Raw genomic sequence first — 8,892 nt, forward strand, 5'->3', positions numbered from 1 at the left:
ATGGGGCATGAGCCCAGAAACACCAGCACCGGCCAAGTGCACCTGATGAACACAACAGCCATTATGTCCTATTACATGGCATAAGTTTAAGTCACTATAGAGATTGCAAAAGGACCTGTGTTAATGGGCAGAGGGTTCAATCCCAAGGAATCAGTTTGACCTACGCAGGAACTGTCTACTGACAAGCAGGACTGTGCAGAAGGACAAAGTCTGCTCCTTGCTGTGGTGCAGAAAGGGGGTGGGCAGAGAACTACATCCAGTGGGGTGAATCAGGCCTTGACCAGTACTGCCCATCAAAACTGCCTGGGATTTCACCAAAGAGGACAAACAGATGGCAAATCAGCACAGGAAAAGATGTTCAGTGCAACTTAAATAAAACCACACTGAAATGTCATTACACACCTATCAGAATGGCTAAAATCAAAAATAGTGACAACATCGAGTGCTGGTGAGGACACAGAGCAACTGGCTCTCTCAGGCATTGCTGGTGGGAATGTGACATGGTACAGCTACTGTGGAAAACAGTTTGGCAGTTTCTTTAAGAACTAAACATGCAACGATCACATGCCCCAGGAATTGCACTCCTGGGCATTTATTCCAGAGGAATGAAAACTTATTTTCATGCCCAAAAAAGCTGTAAAGAATGTTTATAGCAGTTTTGTTTGTAATAGCCCCAAACTGGAAACAATCCATGTCCTTCAGTGGGTAAATGGCCAAACACTCTGTGTTAACACCCATACCATGGAATACGACTCGGTGGTGAAAGGAACAAACTATTGTTACGTGTAACGACCTGGATGAATCTCCAGAAAGTTATGCTGAATGAAACGAGTCAATCCCAAAAGATTAAATACTGCATGGTTCCATTTATATAATATTCGGGAAATGACTAATCTAGAAGTAGAAATGGAGAAGACTAGTGGTTGCTAAGGGTTAAGGGGGAGTCAGGAGGAAGTGGGTGTGGCTATGAAGGGGCAGCAGGAAGAATCCTGGTGGAGATGAAACTGTATCGTGACTGCATCAATGTCAGTATCCTGATTGTGACACTATACTATAGTTTTACAAAATGCTACCATTGGGGAAAAGTGGGTAGAGTACAGGGGATCTCTCTGTTATTTCTTACAGCTACATGTGAACCTATGATTATCTCAAAATTAAAAGTTTAATTTAAAAAAAAAAAAAAACCACCTGAGAGCTCTTTGCAAAACACCTACCTGAGTTGGGAGACTGATTCAATAGGTCTGGGGTGGGGCCCAGGTAGGTGTTGTTTTGAAGTCTCCCCAAGAGTGGAAAACCACACAATTAAATTACTTCTAAAGTCTCTTCCCCTAAAAATTTAACATTTTTATATGAAAATATATCAAAATCTAAATGTCTTGTGGATTCAGGCTGAAACTATCCCCAGCAACACCCGCTGCCAGTCTCCCCAGCAGAAAGGGAGAGGAACCCTGAAAAACAGAACCAGGTCACGCGGGGGGATGGTAGGAGGTGACGGGCAGCTCTCTTTCATGGTCCAAGGACTGCCCACCCGAAGACTCTCAGTGAAGCACAGCTGACAGCCACCAAGGCCAAGGGTGGGATGAGAACCCAGCTTTCTGGCTCTGTCCTCCGCAGCTCAGCCCGAGCTCTGGGCAGCCCCCCTGTAAGTGTCAGAACAGCTAGAAATGGTTCTAATTATAACCAGGAAGTTTTCAAGCATGTGGGTGGAAAGGAATGCCTATTCATGTAATAGCCCTTACTGCCGCACAGTACACCCCCCCACCAAGTGTTCTTGGCCCAGTTTTTAAGGGTAACAAATAGCGTACACGGCAGCACAGATAGGCGCCTTTATCACACAGGGGAGAAAGCCCACGTCTCTGCAGCAAGAACAAGAGCAGCAGGGGTCTCGGGAAGGACAGCAGTTCTCTGTGTCCCTGGGCTCTCCAAGGACCTGCATTTATGTAACCGGATAGCTTGGGGTTTTTTTCCTTCCCCCTTCACAATTAGCAACTAATTATCCTCTTCTCCATGCTAATGAATCACTGAAGACTCTTTAAGGGAGAAGAGTTAGCAGAGACAATGCTTTACTGCTTGACAGCCTCCCTCCCTCTCTCTCCCCGTCTCTGGCCACCAGACGCGGCTCCTTTGCCACCCTGAGCAGGGAGTTGTGAACTTGTGATCCGGAGCCAGTTCACTTCACAGCTAATGTGCTCAGCAGCACTCCAGGCAGCTTCTGGAGCCAGAGCAGGGAGGTGGGCAGGCCCCAGGAGTTCCAGGTCCAGGAAGCCGAGTCACCAAACTGAGTGAGGTTCCAATCCTCTCTCCCAGGAGGGCCGTCTGCTTCCAGCAGCAGCCCCGCCACAGGGTACCGCTTCAGAGGTTCCTGTTCCCTTCTTTCTGGTGTGCCCAGCAGCAATCTCGACTGCCACCAACAGTATAAAAAATAACTGCAGGAGTCCCGGGAATAGACATCTTCACCTGCCATTTGCTGGCTGTCTCCTTCCAGGCGTCGCTTCACCTCTCTGAGTCTTCAGAGTTTCTGTCTCTATAGACCCTTCCTCATAGAGTTACTGGGAGTGACAGAGGACATTCCACACCGTGCCGGGGAACAGAGTGGGTGCTCCATGAATGGCAACCACAGAAGTGATGCAGATGCTCTATGTCCAACTTCAAGAACGCCACAAGCCTCTTGGTAGGAAATACCGAGCTCAGGTCCTCTGTGCAACTCAGCTCTTCACAGCTTGGACCTTCCTAGGTTTGAAACACCCTAAAGCCCTACTATATATATTGTGTTATCAAAGAACGTTTAAGGACATGGGGGGTCTTAGTCTATTTTCTGCTGCTATAACAGAATATCTGAAACTGAGTAATTTATAAAGAACAGAGATTGATTTCTTACAGTTCTGCAGACTGGGAAGTCCAAGGTTGAGGGGTAGGGAGCCACATCTAGTGAGGGCCTTCGTGCTGTACCGTCCTATGGTGGAAGACGGAAGGCCAAGACAGCATGCACGAGAGAGAGAGAGAGAGAGAGAGAGAGAGAGAGAGAGAGAAGGGAAGGGGAACGGGCTCATCCTGTGATCAGGAACCCACTCCTGAGATAACTAGCCCACTTCCCCGATCACAATAATGGCATTGATCCATTCATGAGGGCAGAGTCCTCATGACCTAATCACCTCTCAACAGTCCCACGTCTCAACACTGTTGCATCGGGGATTAAGTTTCAAACCGTAGCATGAGGAAAAGCTCCCAACGGCTCCTGAGAAATAAGGACAGAGAAGCAAACTACATGTGCAGCAGGTGCCAGGATTGTCACAGGCAGAAAAAGATTAGAATGAAATCCACCAGAACATTAACAATGATTTTCCCTGGCTGATCAGATGATGGGGGCAAGGGGTACAAGGGGTAGTTGCTTTTGTCATTACGTTTTTTCTAACATTTATGACATTTCAACCAGAAAGTTTAAAACCCATTGAAATTCTATTTTGTTTACATGCTAGATAAAATGTTTTAATGTTATATATAATATAGGAAAGCTACCTATTTTAAAATCTGGGCTTTTTGGTGGAAGTGTTTAGGAAAAAACAATTGGATTTCTTTTTATTCATGCACTCAAATGGCCTTGCTCTGGATGCTGGAGGAGCTATGGGGGCAGGAGACCCGGACCCGACCTTCAGGAAGCTCAACAGTCCAGCAAGAAAGGAAAGACAGGTGTTGTGGAGGAAGTCCAGGCAACGTGTTCTGGGAATCCCAAAGCAGGAGGACCAAGGAGAGCGTCTTAGAAAGAGGCCCATTCAGGCTGGTTTGGGAAGTTGTAGGAGTTCTAGGAATCATAGGATTTGGGCACATGGCACTATTTCATCCCACTGTAGCCAAATTGGGACATCAGTTGGGGTCAAGAAAAGCTGGGTTTCCTGCTCCCTGACTTTCTACCACCTTCTCTTTCCTGGACACAGCAGAGAAAATAGCCCATCTCTGGGCATCTCACAGAATCACAGGACCATAGTGTGTCAGAGCTAGAAGAGAGATCGTAGAGTTGAATGTCCTCGGTATACACATGAGGAAATTGAGGGCCCAGGAAGGAGGAAGGTCCTGCTCCCGGGGTCTCCTGATTTTTCCATCCAGGGAATAAGGGCAGACTTGTTGAGTGGCATCTGGTTGGCAGTGCCCATCTCACATCAGCAGAGACAAAGCAACTGCTTGTTTATCCCAGCTTGGCTCTTGGTCTGTACCCATGCCTGGTTCATGCCTTGGATGCGTGGATTGGAGAAAAAACTTTTAAACATAAAAATAAATAAATATTAATTAATTAATTTATTTATTTATCAAAAGGGCAGGCCTGGCTTCTAACACTATTGCAATGCAGGGTGCATTATTGAGAAGCAAGCATCAACAGCAGCACCACAACCCCACAGAACTGCTCTAGATGCTACTAATTCCTTCTTCCTGGTTGCCTTCCATGAGCACAGGGCGAGTATCCGACAGCAACGTTGCAGTGTCATACAAACAGCTACTGAAACCTGGCGAATGAGCCTTCATCTGCCTCAGTCATGAGCCTTCATCTGCCCCAGTCATGAGCCTTCATCTGCCCCAGTCATGAGCCTTCATCTGCCTCAGTCATGAGCCTTCATCTGCCCCAGTCATGAGCCTTCATCTGCCTCAGTCATGAGCCTTCATCTGCCTCAGTCATGAGCCTTCATCTGCCCCAGTCATGAGCCTTCATCTGCCTCAGTCATGAGCCTTCATCTGCCTCAGTCCTGTATCTTGGAGCTCTAAACACTGATCATGGGTTGGCCTGACATATTACCCAAATTCATCCTGAGAAAACTAATAACGGGTCCTGCCAGCATATCCCTCCACACATGTAAGAAAGAAAGCGCCCTCTCTTTTTGGCATACTTAACTATGCCCTCTTTTGGCACAACCAAGAATATGATGGTTAAGGACAGGACTTTATAGCAAAGCCGACCTGAGTTCAAGTCCTTACTCCACCTCTTACAAGCTGCCTGACATGGAATAATTTACATAGTCTTTCTGTGCCTTCTCTTCCTAATCTATAACATGATCATACACGGCCCATAGGGTTGTTATGAGGATTAAATTAAATAAGTACGTAAAGTGCTTAGCACCGTACTGTAAACTCAAGTCCCTGGATTGTGAGCCTCCTGAGGGCAGGTAGGTGTTGAGTCTACCTTGTCCACCCTCACTCCCCAGAACCTAACAAAAAGCCTGCCCTCTAACAGAGGCTCAATAAACTGTGATGAATGAATGCTTAAAGAATGAATATGCTAGCCCAAATTAAAGATTCAATGCTATGATTATTATATCCTACAGTGTCCTCTACTTTCATGTCCAAAAACAAATTTAGAATGGGAAACACTCAGAAGCTGATTTCCCAGGTTTTAACTATTGCTAGCAGGGGAAATGGGTGGGGTGTCCTCTGTTTTCAGCAGTATTTAACTCTTTAAACCTTCCAACCTAAAACGACCAAATATGCCAGCTGGAAAAAAATACTTTAATTGCATCAATTAACTCTTAGAAATATAAGGCATATTCAGAACCAAAAACTAAGTGAATATTGAAACTCAAGGATGTTAGTGGTGCTTTGAAGCTCCATGCAGTAGAGATTGGAGACAAAGCTCAGAGCCCACCCAAGATGAGGACTCTAATAGAAAACCCCCTCTGCATAAAGCCAAGACTCCAAAAAGTTACACGTGGTACCAAGGTGCACTAGAACAAAACCACTCTACTCTCTACTCCCTAGGGACTGCGAGGCAAATTGTTTATACTAAACCTTGGCAGTGAATGGAAGGGGGTAAACCCCTCCCTTAGAATTTGTAGCTACAAGTCAACCCGAAAGAGAGGCTTTGCAGACTGAATTCACTCTACTTGGGTGGTCCAAAAATACCAAGCCGAGAATTTAGTTTTAAAGTGGTCTCAAGTTGGTAATGACCACAGGCTCCTGGCAGAAGTCAATGCAAATCCCCTCTGTAGGATCCACCTTCCACATGGTCTCTAAGATGGCTCAGAGGTAAAATTCTGATATGTGAGCTCAACAGTCACAATTGCAAGACACACAAGGTAACCAGGCATCATTAGCAAGAGTCAGCAGAAACAACATGTGGTAGATTCAGACCCACAAAGACCTCAAACACTGGAATTATCAGACATAGAGTTCAAATAATTTTGACATATTTAATGACATTTTTAAAGAAGCATTAGAAATATGACTAAAGATGAGCATCTATAAAAGTGACTTCATGGATTAAAAAAAGAACTTCTTGAAATGAAAAACATAATAACTAAAATTTAAAACTCAGTAGATGAGTTTAACAGCAAATTAGACACAGTTGAAGAAGAACAAAACACAGAAATCATAGAGGTGGAAAATATAAAAGAAAGATTAAGACACAAGGAATAGTGTACAAAGTTGTAACATATAGTTTTAATCATGGTTACAGAAGGACAGAAGAAAAAGAATGGGACAGAGGCAATATTTGGAGAGACAACCATCACTGAATTAGCCAATATCTCTGAGAAATGTCCATAAATTTCATAAATATTTTATAAGTAATGAAAATAAATAGCCACAGATTTAAGAACCTAAAAAAGCTCAAGTGGGATAAATAAAAAGAAATTAACATCTAATAGGGTTGCCATGTTTAGCAAATGAACATATAGGACTCTCAGTTACATTTGGATTTCAGATAAAAAAATGAAGTTTTTTTTGTTTTTTGTTTTTGGTTGTTTTTTTAGTATAAGTATGCCCTGGGCAATATTTGGAACATACCGATACTAAAAATGTATTTGTTGTTTATCTGAAATTCAAATTTAACTAGGCATTTCATATCTTTTATGGCAACTCTAACACCTAGAAATATCATAGTGAAACTACAAAACATTAAAGAAAAAGAGAAATTTATAAAAGCAGCCAAAGAGATCAGACAGATGGCCTCTAAATCAATGACAATGATATTGACAGCTGACTTCTCAACAGCAACAAGAGTTGCTACAACTCAGGGCAATAATGTCTTCTATGTGTTGGAAAAAGCATAGCTAGTTTTTTGTATCTAGAGAAAATACCTTTAAAAATGAGACTAAAACAAAGACATTTTCAAACAAATGACCATGCCGTAAATAGATCCTCATTTATAAAAAAATTACTAAATGAATCCTTCAGGAGGAGAAAAGTGATCCCAGATGGAAGCTGGAGAAGCAAGAACAAATGGAGACCCAGGAAGACGGTGACTATGTGGATAAATCTACACAACACAGACTTACCAAACCATTAATGCCACGTGGGATTAAAAACCAAGGTAGAATAAAATGTAGGACAATAATAGAACAGAGAGGCATGATGAAGTTTTAGAGGATGCTTGTATTTGGGGGGAAAGGATAATGGTGATTAATTTCAAAATTTGATGAAGTGAGTATATTCACAGTTCTAAAGACTTAAAAAATAGCAATAAAGTAAATAACTTTCAAACACACGATTAGGATGGAAAGAGAAAAATAATCAATCTTCCCAAAATGGTGAAAAAAAGGGGAAGAAAACAAAAGGCAAAATAGAAAGCAAATAAGTACATAAATAAATCCAAATAAATCATTGATTATCTAAAATTCCAGGTATCTGGGTGGATTTTTTGAAAACCAGGTAAATACCATTTATGAGAGTCACAAGTAAAACATGTGAAAAGAATAGAAGAGGCTCTAGGCTGAACATGTGATGGCTGGAATGGCTTCAGTCATCTTTAGACCATGCGGAGCATCACCTCCAACAGGGCAAGGACAGCGGGGAACTCTGTCCCACCCACTCTGTCTCTGCTAGACCCACCTGGGAACTCTCCTGCCTCAGCAGTTTTCTTGTGGGATAACAGTGCCCTTTTGTTTAAGCCACTTTTGGTGCCTGCAGCCTTCTGTGCCTTCTGTGCCTGCAGCTGGAGACACCCCATCTGATGCCACGATTGTATATACCAGCTGCCTCGTACGTGTTAACTCATCTGATTCCGTCTGTGAGGAAGATGTTATTAATTAAACCCATTTGAGAGATGAAGCAATGGAGTCTGACAGGTCAATGCTGCATCCAAACTCACACTGGTGGAGCCTATTTTAAACACAATCAGTGCCCAATAAATGTGTGATGGGAGAGTGAACGACAGAGTGTGGGGTGCAGCTGAGTGGCTGAGGGGCACAGCCTGCCATGAGGCCCAGAAACACAACCCGGTGTGGGTCACATCCTGCTCCAACCCTCTGACCAGTCCTTGACTCCCCAGCCTGAGCATCTTCAAATTCATCCAGACCACGGTATTTTTTTATTTCCTTGAGATAGGAGGTGCTCTTTCCATGGGTTTAGGTTTCAGGACATGCCTCTGGGTTTCAATCCACTCCCTGAGGTCTCAGGCCCCTCTTTTAAACCCTCCCCTAGAGGAGAGTTACTGTTGCTTGTTGGTCCTATTTTCAGCATCAACAGAGGGAAGTTGGGACCACAAAGGGTCTGGCTTATGCAAATCCAGTGGCTGGGCATGCTCAGTAGGGAGGGGTTATATAACCTTGGCAGCCGAGCATGCTCAGTAAAGTGGAGTGTATTCTTTAAATGACTTACCACTAGGGGAGCTAAAGAGCACAGAATATTCTTGAGTATGTTCAGTGCCTGTGATAGAATTTGAACAGGCCCTAAAAGGAGACCAGCTGAGCAGGTGCAAGACTATGTTACATAACAGGGAAGCATCCCCTTCGTTGAATATTTATTAGGTAGCATGAATATGTATTAGATAGTAAAACTATAAAAACTGAATCCCGGGAGAAAGCAGGGCTGTGGCTCCCTCTCTCTGGGGCCAGTCTGCAGTCGGCCTGTGAGTGTGTATTTCTTTCTTTTTGTATCAAACTTGCCTTTAGTAGTGTGCTGTTCATTCTAGAG

The 8,892-nt window shown here is 43.7% G+C and overlaps 1 pseudogene; it reads left to right on the forward strand.

The window, feature by feature from the left end:
• The first annotated feature begins 4,112 nt into the window (after window positions 1-4,112).
• On the forward strand, window positions 4,113-4,238 carry LOC134385401 (small nucleolar RNA SNORA48; annotated as a pseudogene).
• Window positions 4,239-8,892: the final 4,654 nt, after the last annotated feature.

This window comes from Cynocephalus volans, chromosome 8 (assembly GCF_027409185.1).
Source record: "Cynocephalus volans isolate mCynVol1 chromosome 8, mCynVol1.pri, whole genome shotgun sequence".
Lineage (NCBI taxonomy): Eukaryota > Metazoa > Chordata > Mammalia > Dermoptera > Cynocephalidae > Cynocephalus > Cynocephalus volans.